Below are 16,454 nucleotides of genomic sequence, written 5' to 3' on the forward strand. Positions count from 1 at the left end.
AGGATCACATCTTGTTCTCGAAAAAAAAATGGAAATTTGTTTTTTTCAAAAAAAAAAAAAAACATTCTTTTCCAAAATCCAGTTATCTTGAAATACGTCTTCACCTGATCCTCTATGAAAGAGGTTCGTAGGCAGCCTCTCAAAGGCCTAGTTTCAATCACCCAAAAAACTTTAGGGCTAGAAGTCAAAACAATGTGACAAAATTGTTTGGATGCATGTTAGGCTAAGCCCATTTGTTTTGCATCAAGCATGCTCAAACTTGGGGGCATTGGCCTATTTATATTGTATGCAAATATGTCCTTCTCGCCTGAAAGCATGTTTTCATTTAAGGCATCAATCGATTTTTTGCAAGCATGTCTACACTAATGGCAATGGCCAAAAATGTTTTCATGATAACTGGTTTCTAACAAGCTAGAGAAAGAAAGCCATTTTGCAAGAATCAATGATGACAGACTGTGATCTTCTTTCATGTTCCCCAATGGTCGCAACATCAAATGAACTCAGCTTCAATCTAAGCATAGAATATGCCTCAAACTAGAGGCCTTGGCTAGTACTTCCAATTCATTTCAATGAATAAATCCATTGCTAAATTGAAATTATCTTTTTGCAGGAATAAAGTAAGGACTTAGCAATCTGCATCAACTTCCAGCCAAAGTTATTCTTATTCAAAGGATAGGTTTTTCAACCCTTTTTTTTTTTTTTTTTTTTTTTTTTTCATCATGAATAAATCTTCATCACTTTTACTCCATCTTCATCTTCTTCACTTTTTGATAATGAACAAATCTTCATATTTCAAAAAAAAAAAAAATTCCTTGAAAAATTCAAGATTTCTAAATTTTTCCAAAAAAAAAAATCATCAATCAAAATTTTCAATTGCTTCAAAAAGTTCAAGATTTCCAAATTTTTCGAAAAAAAAAAATCAAAAGTCCAAAAAAAAAAAAATCTTCATTAAATTCTTCTTCAAGAACAGAAAGCTATGATCCTCTTCCATATTTTCCAGTGGTGCAACATCAAGTCAACTGTCCACCCTCAACATTCATTGAAGCATGGAATATGTCCCAAACTAGAGGCATTCGCCAGGTATGCCGACTTCTTTTCAATGAATAACTCTGTTACTAATTGAAAATATTTATTTTGCAGGTACTAGGGTAAAAGGCCCACACACATCGGCATGAGCCAAACCCCAAAGAATCCTTGGTCCTCTGAAAACATAAGTCAAGATCCAAAACCTTTGGTCTTCTGAAAACATAAGCCAAAGCCCAAAAAAAAAAAGCCTTGGTCCTCTGAAAGCATAAGCCAAGATCCAAAACCTTTAGTCCTCTGAAAACATAAACCAAAGCTCAAAAATCCTAGGTTCTCTAAAAACATGAGCCAGGATCCAAAACCTTTGATCCTCTAAAAACATGAGTCAAAGCCCAAAAAAACCCTTGTTCCTCTGAAAACATGAGCCAAAGCCTACAAAAACCCTTAGTCCTCTGAAAACATGAGCCAAAGCCCAAAAATCCTAGGTCCTCTGAAAACATAAGCTAGGATCCAGAGCCTTTGGTCCTCTGAAAGCATGAGCAAAAGCCCAAAAAACCCTTGGTCCTTTGAAAACACGAGCCAAGATCCAAAAATCCTAGGTCCTATGAAAACATGAGCCAGGATCCAGAACCTTTGGTCCTCTGAAAACATGAGTCAAAGCCCAAAAAGACCCTTGGTCCTCTGAAAACATGAGCCAAGATCCAAAAATCCTAGGTCCTCTAAAAACATGAGCCAGGATCCTTAGTCCTCCATATTTTCTTAACCTCAGGTATGCATGTTTTGTACTCATTCAAAAAAAAAAAAAAAAAAGCATGAACTATGTTTGGACCTAGTCCTCCCACCAAGACGTACGTAGGCAATCACCCTCGAGATTCAGTCCACATTTTAATCCACAACATGACCATTTGAATTTTTATCTACATGTATCATACATTCACCCTGGTTAAATATTGATGGCAAAGTTAGCTGTCTCTTTCATACATTGGCATTCACTTTTCAAGTTCTGCCAATGAGAGGCATTCTGTTGACATCCCATTTTGCAACCCGCATTTAACCTCACATGAAGGGTAAAAGGGTAATTTCACTTTGGAAATATGCATTTTGATTTTAGTCACAAGATCCTTAATCTCACTTCACCAAAATGATCTTGATGTTGTAATGATCAAATCGACTGGTCATAAGCCCTAATCAAACTATCAAATCGAAAGTTATCATCAAATCAAGTTTTAACGGCCGAAATGAACTATCACAAATTGAGTCCAACTATATGTGATTATGAACAATTGATTCCAATTGGTTATAATTATAATCAATTTGAGATTAATGATGTGTCATAATTTGATTGGTTACGACTACATTTTATAGTGAGATTGCATACACCTAATTAATTAGATAGATAAACATTAATTATTCAATGAGTAATTTGTGCAATTATCTTTTAATTAGGGTAAATTTGGAACTAATTAAGTCTGAAATGGGAGTGATTAGGGCGATTTAATGTTAATTGGGAGCTAATTTGGGACCTATTAATGTTAATTATGCTGAAACCATTTTCTAACAAATGACCTTTGCTTACCATTTCATCAATATCTCTCAGAATATTTTGAATGTGTGAATGAGGTTAATTTTTTCAAAAACTAGATATTCAGGGCTTCAATTTGAGCACAAGAACGAGACAATTCCGATCAGAATTTAGCCAAATATGATTTTTCGAAGTTGGCTCTACAGAATTTAGACAATACCAAATTTTGGCTTGCTCCTCACTCCCACCAATTTCTCCATTTAAGACACCAGATTTCCCCAAAAGCTAAAATGAGGTCTAAGTTTATAATACTTTGTCAACCCTCATTAAAGGATCTTCCATTCATATTTTCTCAACCACTACTATATAACCCCCCCCCCCTCTCCTCCATTCCAAAACACACACAAAAAACACCCTCTCTTCTCCTATCTTGAATTCCAAGAAGTTGAGTAGTTTTGTCATATCTTGGTCTTCTTGAGACTCAAGGTATTGAGTGAGACTCACTCTTCCTCTCCTAACTCTTATTTTCCTCCACCCTTAGGACCTCCCTCAAGAGTCTCCTCTTCCACCATATGAATCTTGCATGAAAGTATAATCCATTTCCCTAATTGTTTTTTGTGTTGTCACGATGAAAGTTTAAGATTAAAGCATAATAATAATCATTTAAATTCATTTGAATATGTTTGAACGTTCTTAATTGTTCTTATATGTTCTTCACATATTCTTGATTGTTTATCACATGTTCATGCAAAACACTAGTTTTGATCTTAAATCCATATCAAAAACACGAAAAATATGTTTGTTTAATAATTCTTTTAAATTCTTGAATCTAGGATATCATCATCCACACATATTCACTAGAATTTATCTTTCAATCCAAATTAAATGCTTAATAAATTGAATTAGGGTTTATCACATGCACACACTTTAAATTCAACATGCAAATTGATTGATAACATATTGGATGATGTGATATGAATGTTAGCCACCATAGTCTAAAAACTGGTTTCACCGAGCAAGGTAGGTGCCTAACAATTTCACACCTTCTAACATAGCCTCCGAACTTAGAATAAGGGTTGATAGACTAATATTTATTCTTGTAATTTTCAATTTCTAGATTGTAACTAGAAAACAAAATTACGTACTTTATCTTAGATTGTATCTAGAACCATAGCCATGTAATTTTCCTATGATCAATGTAAATTCAATTGAAAATTAATAAAATGAGGAATTTTCAATTTTGGTTTTCTTATTTATCCCAATAATTAAATAAGTAGCGACTCCATTGTTAAACTCTTAATCTAAAGGGAAAAATATAACTAGTCGAACCTCTATTTTGAGTGGCAACAACACAACTTCACCCATTCACGTGGGTTTGGCCCAACATCCTAAAAAAGGGGGCCGAGGGCGCTATCTCTCACATTGAGCCATTTAACTGATTTTCACCCAGGTGTAGGACCTCAAGATTTCTCAGCAGGCCAATTTGTGGTGGTATTTTCCCAAATAACTTATTAAAGGACAAAGTAAGATATATTTGCTTGGACAGGTAAGTAATTTCAATAGGGACTATACCATAGAGTTCATTCATGCTAAGATCAACATATGCAAGGTTAGGGAGACATGAAAAGTAAAATTCATGCAACGTACCTTTTAAGCCTGAGTTAGTCAGGTTTAATTTAATCACACCTCCTGCATGGCTGCAGGAAATGCCAAACCAACTGCATGGGATTGAGATGGTATTTTGATCATTAAAAGAATTGGTAGCATTATTAGGATGGAGAGTCCATGAAGGCAGCAGTGACAGGATTTCATTTTGAAGACTAGCTTTCCAATTGAGTAAAGCATCTGTATCTGCCTCTTTATTTACACAAACAGAATCAATAACAAATGAGGAATGTAACATGGCCAATATGATTAGAGAAACAAGGGAAAGTAACTGTAAAGTTGTGATTTACAACTATGTTTTATGTTGGCTTTATTCCATGACAAAAGGTGTTGTAAGTGCATTAAATTATTTCCTTGTATTTTGTGGGATTTTATTGTATTGGGTTTAGTATTAAGTTGGTGAAAAATCGAGCATGAAATGAAGATCAATGTAGTTTCGCAATTAGCTCGCAAGAAGTTCACGAAAAAGGTTCCCGCGAAAAGGGCATGTGAGAAGCACATGCTAGAAACTGAAGAGTCAAGTGCCAGCTGCATTTTGCGAGTACTTCGCGAGACAAGTCATCTCGCGAGGTACCCACAAAACACTCTGCTTGGAGGATTTTAAGTGTGACTTTCTTAGCATTCACCTATACTATATATACCATTATTGCCCACAAAAGTAAAGGAGACAATTCAAAGAGAAAGCCCTTGATAGGTTTCTACAACACAACACACCCACCTTTTAGAGGGAGAACTACTCATTCTTAGTGAGAAATCATTGTAGCCTCTTCTCCTTCCCTCTCCTATTGTCATACCTTGAAAGAAGATTTTTACCCAAACATAACCTGTAAGGTTGAATTTAATCAACCATCTAATTGGCTTTATTCCGTGACCAATTTGCTTGTAATTTAGCACTTAGTAACCCTGTATTTAGGTGGGAAAATTGTAAGGGTAGTGTGTGAGAAGATGTGAAGAAAAGCTCAAGAGTGTGCAAGAAAAACAGAGTCTCGCGACTAGGACTCGCAGGTGGTTCACGACTGGCAAGCCGCGAAAGGCAGGCACGTGAGAGGCACACTGGGAAGCTGAAGGGTCGCGCCAGCTGTCACGCTACAGGACAAAAGTTCCAGTCTGGCCAGGCTGTTACGTCGTGACTTGATTTCGCGACTTGGCCAAGCCGCGAGTTCAAGTCGCCAACTTGCCCTGTTTGGCAAAAACTGACGTTTTGCATTCCCTTCTCACCCTACTATATATACACCCTTATACCCATCATTTTAAGAGAGCTTCCAGAGAGAATTTTGTGAGAGAAACTCTAGAGAAAAACAAGATTGCCTCATCCCCAATCTTTACCTTAGAGACTCTTTAAATTCCTCTACTCTCTTCCTCTCCATTGTTATACTCTTTAGAGGTTCTTAGCTAAATCCTTTTCTCACCATACCCATATTCGTGAGAAGGTTTATTTGGTGCTTTGGGAAGCAGTTAGGAAGGAACCAATCTAATTGGTTGATGCTATGGGCTATAGCGGAATCTGGGAAGCTAAAGAAGAAATAGGTTCGGCGTAACCTCGTTGGAGCAAGAAGCTTGAAGGGCTTAGGTACTTGGGTAGATTAGGCTTGGAGGGTCTTCTGCTGTTCATGTATCCCAACTACATTCTTTAGTGGATTATTTGACCGCTTGGAGGGCGGCGGAGAAGTTTTTCGCCGAGGACTTCGGTTTCCTCTTCGATAACACATCGTGTGTTGTCTGTGTGTTTGCATCTTCCTTCCCTTTATCTTTGCCTTATATTTACTGCTGTGGATGTGTTTATATTTGGCTTAGATTGTTTATCAATTCTGTGTTTAGCTTATTCATGTTCCGCACGTTAATCATTTGATATTAAGCTTGAATTGGTAATTTTGTAATTTGGGGTCTAAACGTTCAAGGGTGTTTCATACCCATTTTGAACTTTCAATTGGTATCAGAGCGGGTGCACTTGTTGTGGTTTTAATACCTGAGTGTGATCCTTGACCCCTTTGTGAGATGGATAGGTCTCAATCTCTCAATGTTCCACCATTTTTTTATGGTAATAATTATGCATTTTGGAAAGTCCGAATGAGGGCGTTTTTGTGTTCTATAAATAAGACTGTGTGGGATGCAGTTGATATAGGTTGGACTAAACCGGAGGCTCCTAAGGCAAATTAGGATAAGGCTGCTCTTGCAGCGGCAAATGCGAATAGCAAGGCATTGAATGCTATCTTCTGCGGTGTTTCTCCAGAAGAATTCCATCGGATTTCTCACATCTCCATTGCTAAGGAAGCATGTGAAATTCTGGAGACAACCTATGAGGGAACTAAGAAAGTGAAGGACACAAAACTTCAAATGCTGACCACTCGCTTTGAGGAGTTAAAAATGAGTGAGGAAGAGTCGTTTGATTCATTTTATAGCAAACTGAATGAAGTGGTTGTTGGTAAATTTAACTTGGGAGAAAAGACGGAGGACTCAAAGATTGTAAGGAAGATCCTTCGGTCACTACCAAAAAGTTTTCGTGCTAAAGTTACAGCCATTGAAGAGAGCAAAGATCTTGATGAAATCAAGGTTCAGGAGCTGGTCGGTTCTCTACAGACATATGAGTTGTCTCTTCCTTCAGCANGCTCATGGGCTAAACGAGTCAACCTAGTCCACTTGCTCCCTAAGCTAACCTGTTGAGTAAGTTGAGGCCCAGGTGCGTTGGACAAGTCATGCAGAGGTGAACTGGGCCTATCCGCTTCTAAGCACGCACTAGAAAGTTAGCCAGTGCTTAATTTGGGCCTAATAGCATTTAGCCCAAAAGGCTTCTCAACACCCAGTCTGCCTTTCACACCTCTCTCACCTTCCTTAATATGATCTCTACCACATAAAGGGTCATGATTTGACATCTCAATCACCCTTGAAATGCCATAATACTTTTTGCCGTCAACTTTTCTAATATCACCATCATTTTTCTGAAGGGCTGCAATGAAAGGACCTCCACCCTAACACTGACCCGGATTTCCTATGAGTGTAAAGGCATTGGGAGCATCTTGCGCAGGATCCACCCTGTTAAAACAGTGAATATCTCTGTCAATTTCAGCAATTAATTAATCAAACATAATAGGATGGGTAGGCTTCAATGGGGGAACCAAAAAGGAAGGCTCAAAAAAGACTGCATTGGAAGCTGTCACTTCTGCAGAGTTTTCGGAGGTGTGGTTCAAATTTTGTTCCATATTTTTTGGCGGTAAATTTTGTGGGGATTCACACCCCATCGTTGTTTGAGGATTCCGGGGCTGGTACTGAGTTTCGGTCTAGTTCAAACCGTGTTTTCCAGCTTTCTTGTGGGCATAAAAGCCCGAAACTGAGAGGAATCCCTTTCTAGAGGCCGTGAAAGGTGCAGCTCTCAGCCGAGGGCTGGAATGTTGATCCTCCTTTCTTAGTGATCCCTCACTCTCAATCCATTTTTCACAATCCTTATTAGGGTGGCTAAGGCATCCACACCAGTAGCACACATTTGGGAGGCGTTCATACCTAAAAGAGACCCAATGATCCTCGTCATTTTCAAGGGTGAGAAGCCTACCACGACACAGGGGGAGGGAGATATTTAGAGCTACACGAACACGGATAAAACTACCTCCATCGCACTCATTCGGGGTCTCCGTTTGTGTAATAGTGCCCGTTGCCTCATAAATCTGTTCAACCACTTCTCTGTTTCTGAAGCGTAATGGGATGTCATGAACCTACACCCAAAACAGCATAATAGTCATGTCCGAGCTATTAACAACTGCCGCGTTATCATATCTTGAAACCACCATGATGTGCTTATCAAAACTCCAAGGCTCTGTTGCTAGGATTCTATCAACATCTTCTTTGGAGTCAAAAGAAAAAAGAATAAGATGGTCACCAATTAACTTCATTCTAAACCCTATTTTTGTTCTCCTTAAGGGGTTAAAGGTATTTGCGATGGCGTCTAGGTTAATAGGGCGCTTTGTTAGGAAACGAGCCACCATAGAAAACTTTGTGGTGGCTTGGTCAGACTTCAAAGCCAAGCCAAGGCCTTCCTTCTCTGAAAGTGAGAGGGATTTCCACCAGTTTGACAAATCATCCATATTGGATTCGAAAAGATCAAAGAGGGAGGGGATAAGAGAGGTGTTTCCCTGTAACACAAAAAAAAAAAAAAAAAAAAAAAAACACCAGCTAGCATTAGAATAACAGTGTTATTCGTAGGGACGATTACTCCTCAGAAAAAGGAACAGCAGTGCTACGAGACAAGAAGAGGTTTTCAGAGAAAAACCACTGAAACAAGCAACTTTCCTGCCCGTTATCTGTGAATGTTTCAATATGTCCTAATTTTAAACCTTGATTCCTTTCCAAAATGTTTATTGTCCGTATGTAGAGCATTGATTAAAAATAAAAACAAAAACTCTAAAACGATATTTTTCTTATCCTTAATTTTCTAGAATTTTATGCATAATTCACTGCTTTAAAATTGTATTATGACAGTTTCAATTAGTTCAACTAATAAAAAAATGATAAAAATTTTGTTTTCAAATAAGAGATCTTAATTCTAATTTTATTCACCAATGAATATCTTAGTTTGATGACAATGAGTGATTATTATTGGGATTTAAAAGATTTAATATAGGGTCCGTTTGGATACCGCTTATTTTACTGAAAACTAAAAACTAAAAACATTTTAGTAAAATAATTTTTAAATGTGTGAATAGTGCCGTGTGACCCATTTTTAATGAAAGTTTTGTTGAAAAAAGAAGTTTGTGGGTCCCGTGAACAGTGCACAGGACCCACTAGAACTCAGTTAACGCTCTTCTCAAAAAAAAAAAAAAAGTGAAACGTAGACACGCACAGACGTGGATGTGTATCCAAACGGATACATAATGTATCTTTTTAAAAACAGAAATAATGTTTTTTTTAGAAATAGTTTTTGATACATATTATTTAACAATTAATGCATGCATGTTTTTGATGAACATAATAAAAATATGAAGTTTGGTTTACATCTAATCTTATGCATTAGACATAACACATGCTTAAAATTGCCACGTGTTATTCCCGTGCCCCCCTATCTAGATAAAACTTTGAACTTCCATTTTGCCTTGACATATACACACAAACAAGCCCCCCCACGGGATCTTATTGCCGGTTGGGTACTTTCCAAAATGGGTTGACCTAAATGATACATGATTTCGTGTCCATTTGGCCAGCACGTTTGCGTCTAGCGTTACGTTTTCAGCTCCTTTTTTTTTTTTTTTTCACACGCGTTTCAAGCTTTTCCCAGCCACTTTTTTACTGTGCAGCACTGTAGCGGATACTGTTCAATGAACAGTAGCCGCAATAATGGACTTTTCAATCCAAATTTCACTGTTCACGGACCTACAATTTTCACTTTTCAGCAATTTTTTCATTAAAAATGGGTCTCACGGTACTATTCACACATTTAAAAATTATTTTGTTACAGTATTTTTAGTTTTTAATTTTTAATTTTCAGCCATATCCAAACGGATCTTTCGTATCATAGATGGGAATCCTTTATGGGACCGTGGAGAAAGCGTGTATATAATTTTTGTAGAAAAAAATGTTCAAGTCTTTGTCGAGTACCATATTGGTCAAACTTTGGTTTTTATTTTATTTTTTGTTTTTTTCATTCCGACCTGGCATTCAACAGCTACAACTTCTCTATATGATAGGCCACTCCACTACGCCAACACCAACCAACCTGTCTTCTTCAAACTTTCTAAAGTCTCTAGATCTCTCTCTATCAAACTATAATTTCTTCTTAATTTTTTTTTGGTAATCAATTTCTTCTTAATTTGCTCTTTGCATTTTCTGCTCTAGCAAAGTTGAGTTGAACCCATTCGCTAAATACTCCTTATAGCTTAGTCGCAGATACACCAATCAAAATGAGGCATTTGTCTACTAAAGCTACGTGCAACTCTCACGGCCAAGATTCATCATACTTCCTAGGGTGGGAGGAGTATGAGAAGAATCCCTATGATGAGGTTCAGAACCCAAAAGGGATCATTCAAATAGGTCTTGCCGAGAATCAGGTTAGATAGCCATCCCTTTCATTTTTATTATTCTTTTCCTTTTTTTTTTTTTTTTTTGAGAAATATTATTATTCCTTTCCCTGAATATTTGTTATTATGGTTAATTAATTTTGTACTAGTGGCTAACTTCATTTTGTTATATATATGTATGTAACTTGCAGCTCTCATTTGATCTTCTTGAATCGTGGCTTGAGAAGAACCCTGAGCCAGCTGGATTCAAGAGAGATGGAAAATCCATATTCAGAGAGTTAGCTCATTTCTACGATTATCATGGCCTCCCAGCTTTCAAGAGGGTATATACTACCATATCTTTTTAAATAAGAAAAAAAAAAATAATGCCACTTTCATTATTCTTAGAAATGAATATATTCCACTTTCATTATTCTTAGAAATGAATATATTCCTAATTCTAGTTTTGGTTATCTTTTTTAGGCCTTGGTAGAATTCATGGCAGAAATCAGAGGAAACAGATCTAGAGTTAGCTTTGATCCCAACCACATGGTTCTCACTGCTGGCGCAACTTCTGCTAATGAGACTCTCATGTTTTGCCTAGCTGAACCCGGCGAAGCCTTTCTCCTTCCAACTGCATACTACCCTGGGTACGTATAATAATTTTGATAATTATTCTACTCGTACACTTTGTATACATAAGGTTCATTATTTTATTTTACGTGCGATGTCCACATTTTTATTATTATTATAAGACTCACTGATTTTTCTTGCGTTCTTTGGCTTGTAAATTTGATAGAGATCTTAAGTGAAGAACAGGAGCTGAGATTGTACCGATACGCTGTACTAGCTCCAATGACTTCCAGATTACTGAAACCTCTCTAGAAGCAGCCTTCCATGAAGCACAACAGCGTAATCTAAGAGTCAAAGGTGTCTTGGTTACCAACCCATCAAATCCATTAGGCACCACATTGAGTCGAAGTGAACTGAACCTCCTCCTTAGCTTTAGTACCACCAAAGGCATCCATCTTATTAGCGATGAAATTTATTCCGGCACCGTTTTTAGCTCGCCAGGCTTTGTTTGTGTCATGAAAGTTTTAAAGGACAGAAACTGTAACAAAACCGAAGTTTGGGACCGAGTTCGCATTGTTTATAGTCTTTCAAAGGACCTGGGTCTACCTGGTTTTCGCGTTGGAGCAATCTACTCCAACGATGACATGGTTGTGGCTGCCGCAACCAAAATGTCTAGCTTTGGCCTAGTGTCCTCTCAAACTCAATACCTTCTTTCCGCGTTGCTTTCCGACAAAAAATTCACAAAGAACTACATCTCCGAGAACCAAAAAAGGCTTAAAAAACGGCAAAACATGCTTTGTTATGGGCCTTAAGAGAGCTGGTATTAACTGCCTCGAGCAATGCAGGTCTCTTTTGTTGGGTCAACGTGAGGCACCTTTTGCGATCAGACACTTTTGAAGCAGAAATGGAGCTTTGGAAGAAAATTGTTTACGACGTGAGGCTAAATATCTCTCCTGGTTCATCCTGTCACTACACTGAACCAGGTTGGTTCCGTGTGTGCTTTGCTAACATGACCGAAGAGACTTTGGACCTCGCTATGACAGTAAGAGTTATTACTGTATTTCCTCTCTTTATACTGTATTTTTGTATTTCTTTCCAGCTCCAAATTCCTATACAATACACTTTTATTGTTCTTCTTTGAAAAAATAACAGTGAATTCATTTTTTTTTTTTTTGCCTTGTTTGATTCTTTGAATTTATTGTTCACTGATGTATAGTGTTTCTGGAATTTGATGACAGGCTTTTTTGGGTTTTTGAATGGTGAAGATTTTTAATGAGGATTTGGATTTAATTGAATGGGATTGAATAAGAGGGAAGCTGTGAGTAGCAATTAATTAGTCTCTGGTGAATGTGCCACGGACGGGTGTGTGTTTTGTTAGGTAGACGGGATGTAGAGATTTTTATCGGCGGTGGCGATGGTGAATCAGGCTGCTGCAGAAGCCGGGGTGGGAGTGGCCGGAGAGTCCCTTTTAGGGACTATTAAAATCGCGGTGTTGCCAATAGCAAAGGTCTTCACAATGTGCTTTTTGGGATTCCTTATAGCTTCCAAGTATGTCAACATTTTGCCTACCAGTGGAAGGAAGCTTTTAAATGGAGTAATACTCGTCGACCCTAAAAATTCGAGACTAAAACTTCTTATTGAGAGGACACTAGGCCAAAGCTAGACATTTTGGCCTAGCTTACTGTCATAGCGAGATCCAAAGTCTCTTCGGTCATGTTAGCAAAGCACACACGGAACCAACCTGGTTCAGAGCAATGACAGGATGAGCCAGGAGAGATATTTAGCCTCACGTCGTAAACAATTTTCTTCCAAAGCTCCATTTCTGCTTCAAAAGTGTCTGATCGCAAAAGGTGCCTCACGTTGACCCAACAAAAGAGACCTGCATTGCTCGAGGCAGTTAATACCAGCTCTCTTAAGGCCCATAACAAGCATGTTTTGCCGTTTTTTAACCTTTTTTGGTTCTCGGAGATGTAGTTCTTTGTGAATTTTTTGTCGGAAAGCAATGCGTAAAGAAGGTATTGAGTTTGAGAGGACACTAGGCCAAAGCTAGACATTTTGGTTGCGACATCGTTGGAGTAGATTGCTCCAACGCGAAAACCAGGTAGACGCGGTCCTTTGAAAGACTATAAACAACGTGAACTCGGTCCCAAACTTCGGTTTTGTCACAGTTTCTGTCCTTTAAAACTTCCAAGACACTAACAAAGCCTGGCGAGCTAAAAACGGTGCTGGAATAAATTTCATCGCTAATAAGATGGATGCCTTTGGTGGTAATAAAGCTAATGAGGAGGTTCAGTTCACTTGACTCAATGTGGTGCCTAATGGATTTGATGGGTTGGTAACCAAGACACCTTTGACTCTTAGATTACGCTGTTGTGCTTCATGGTAGGCTGCTTCAAGAGCGGTTTCAGTAATCTGGAAGTCATTGGAGTTAGTACAGTGTATCGGTACAATCTCAGCTCCTGTTCTTCGCTTAGGATATGTTTGATACATTTGAATGGAAATTACAGAAATTGTAATCTTTATTACTAGTAATAAAAGGTGTTGTAATGTAATAGCTAAACATATTCATTAATTTGGTTGTAAGTTGTAACATTAAAATGAAACTTAACATTTTTTTAGGAAATATCTTACTCATATAATTATATCTCCTTAAAATTTGTTATTTTTAAATTTAAGAGAGATATGTGTTATTTTTTATGATTTTTTATTTTTATAATTGTTAAATGTATGTAGAAATTTTGTTTATTTAGAAATATATTAAGTTTTAAAATTATTGTACTTACTAAGGAATAACTAATAGCACATTTTAAAGAAGAATAATTATTTCTCATTTTGAAGAATAGCTATTCATAAGAAATAACTATTTTTTGTAATAAAATTAAACATAACCAAATTAAAAAATAAATAAACCATATGAATAATTATCATATTACAATGCTTATTACAGTCTACCAAACATACCCTTAAGATCTCTATCAAATCTAGAAGCCAAAGAATGCAAGCAAAATCAATGAGTCTTATAATAAAAAAAAATGTGTACATCGCACGTAAAATAAAACAATGAACCTTATGTAAGTGTACGAGTAGAATAATTATCAAAATTATTATACGTATCCAGGGTAGTATGGAGATAGAAGGAGAAAGGCTTCGCCGGGTTCAGCTAGGCAAAACATGAGAGTCTCATTAGCAGAAGTTGCGCCAGCAGTGAGAACCATGTGGTTGGGATCAAAGCTAACTCTAGATCTGTTTCCTCTGATTTCTGCCATGAATTCTACCAAGGCCTAAAAAAGATAACCAAAACTAGAATTAGGAATATATTCATTTCTAAGAATAATGAAAGTGGAATATATTCATTTCTAAGAATAATGAAAGTGGCATTATTATTATTATTTTTTCTTATTTAAAAAGATATGGTAGTATATACCCTCTTGAAAGCTGGGAGGCCATGATAATCGTAGAAAAGAGCTAACTCTCTGAATATGGATTTTCCATCTCTCTTGAACCCAGCTGGCTCAGGGTTCTTCTCAAGCCACGATTCAAGAAGATCAAATGAGAGCTGCAAGTTACATACATATATATAACAAAATGAAGTTAGCCACTAGTACAAAATTAATTAACCATAATAACTAATATTCAGGGAAAGGAATAATAATATTTCTCTTTTTTTTTTTTTTTTTTTTTTTTTCGAAAAGAATAATAAAAATGAAAGGGATGGTTTCAAACTAATTTAGTTTCTAGACAAATCTAGTCTAGAAAACTCGATTTTGGTCACTGGAAATCAAGTATCTCACACTCGAGTTCCAAACTTGAGTGTGAGACACTCGACTTCTAGTGCAATTTCATACAGCAAAATCGAGTCTTTTAGACTCGATTTATTAGAAACCAAATTAATTTGAAAGGTTGCTTAACTAATAATATAGTCTGAGTTTTATAGTTATTTTCTCAAAAAATCTAGCAAAATGGAAGTTCAAAGTTTTATCTAGATAGGGGGGGCACAGAAATGACACATGGCAATTTTAGGCATGTGTTTTGTCTAATGCATAAGATTAGATGTAAACCAAACTTCATATATTTATTATGTTCATCAAAAACATGCATGCATTACTTGTTAAATAATATGTATCAAAAAACTATTTCTAAAAACAACATTATTTCTGTTTTTAAAAAGATACATTATGTATCCGTTTGGATACACGTCCACGTCCCTGCGTTTCTACGTTTCACTCTTTTTTTGTTTTTTTTAGAAGAGCGTTAACTGAGTTCCAGTGGGTCTTATGCACTATTCACGGGACCCATAAACTTCTTTTTCCAACAAAACTTTCATTAAAAATAGGTCCCACGATACTATTCACAGATTTAAAAATTATTTTACTACAGTGTTTTCAGTTTTTAGTTTTCAGCAAAATAAGTGGTATCCAAACGAACCCTATATTAAATCTTTTAAATCCCAATAATAATCACTCATTGTCATCAAACTAAGATATTAATTGGTAAATAGAATTTGAATTAAGATCTCTTATTTGAAAACAAAATTTTTTATCATTTTTTTATTAGTTGAACTTATTTAAACGCTCATAATACAATTTTAAAGCAATGAATTATGCATAAGGGTAAGAAAACTATCGTTTTAGAGTTTTTGTTTTTATTTTTAATCAATGCTCTACATACGGACAATAAACATTTTGGAAAGGAATCAAGGATTAAAATTAGGACATATTGAAACATTCACATATAACGGGTGGGAAAGTTCTCATTTCAGTGAGGGTTTTTCTCTGAAAACCTCTTCTTGTCTCGTAGCACTGCCATTCCTTTTTCTGAGGAGTAATCATCCCTGCGTGCAAATAACACTGTCATTCTAAGGCTAGCAGGGTTTTTTTTTTTTTTTTTCGAGTTACAGGGAAACACCTCTCTTATCCCCTCCCTCTTTCATCTTTTCGAATCCAATTCAGTCTTTTCTGAGCCTTCCTTTTTGGTTCCCCCATTGAAGCCTACCCATCCTATTATGTTTGATCAAATAATAGCTGAAATTGATAGAGATATTCACTATTTTAACAGGGTGGATCCCACGCAAGATGCTTCCAATGCCTTTACACTCACAGGAAATCCAGGTCAGTGTCAATGTGCAAGTCCTTTCATTGCAGCCCTTCAGAACAGCGACGTTGATATCAAAAAAGTTGACGGCAAAAAGTATGGTGGCATTTCAGGGGTGATTGAGATGTTAAATCACGACCCCTTATGTGGTAGAGATCAGATTAAGGAAGGTGAGAGGGGTGTGAAAGGCGGACCAGGTACTGAGAAGCCTTTTGGGCTAATGCTGTTGGGCCCAAATTAAGCACTGGCCAACTTTCTAGTGCGTGCTTAGAAGTGGATAGGCCCAGTTCAACTCCGCATGACTTGTCCAACGCACCTGGGCCTCAACTTACTCAACAAGTTAGCTTAGGGAGCAAGTGGACTAGGCTAACTCGTTCAGCCCATGAGCCAAAGGTTAAGGTTGATATATCTAATAAGTTAAGAGAACGTCCAGCAATTGAACCCTCAGACTCTCATGCACTGAAATGTAGAGCTGTGAGTTTCTATGGTGTTGACCAACTCTCATCAATGGTGGCTGTCTCCCAACCCCGTCGTCAGCCATGAATTGTTTAAGCTGGAATTGTTAGGGGCTTGGGAACCTCCGGCGAGTTCGTGAGCTTTCT

At 37.0% G+C, this 16,454-nt stretch overlaps 2 pseudogenes; one reads left to right on the plus strand and one right to left on the minus strand.

Moving 5' to 3' along the window:
- Nucleotides 1–9,900: 9,900 nt before the first annotated feature.
- On the plus strand, nt 9,901–13,384 carry LOC111997333 (1-aminocyclopropane-1-carboxylate synthase 3-like; annotated as a pseudogene).
- On the minus strand, nt 12,041–15,590 carry LOC111997332 (1-aminocyclopropane-1-carboxylate synthase CMA101-like; annotated as a pseudogene).
- Nucleotides 15,591–16,454: the final 864 nt, after the last annotated feature.

The sequence above is a fragment of the Quercus suber genome, unplaced genomic scaffold (genome assembly GCF_002906115.3).
Source record: "Quercus suber isolate HL8 unplaced genomic scaffold, Cork oak 2.0 scaffold_283, whole genome shotgun sequence".
NCBI lineage: Eukaryota > Viridiplantae > Streptophyta > Magnoliopsida > Fagales > Fagaceae > Quercus > Quercus suber.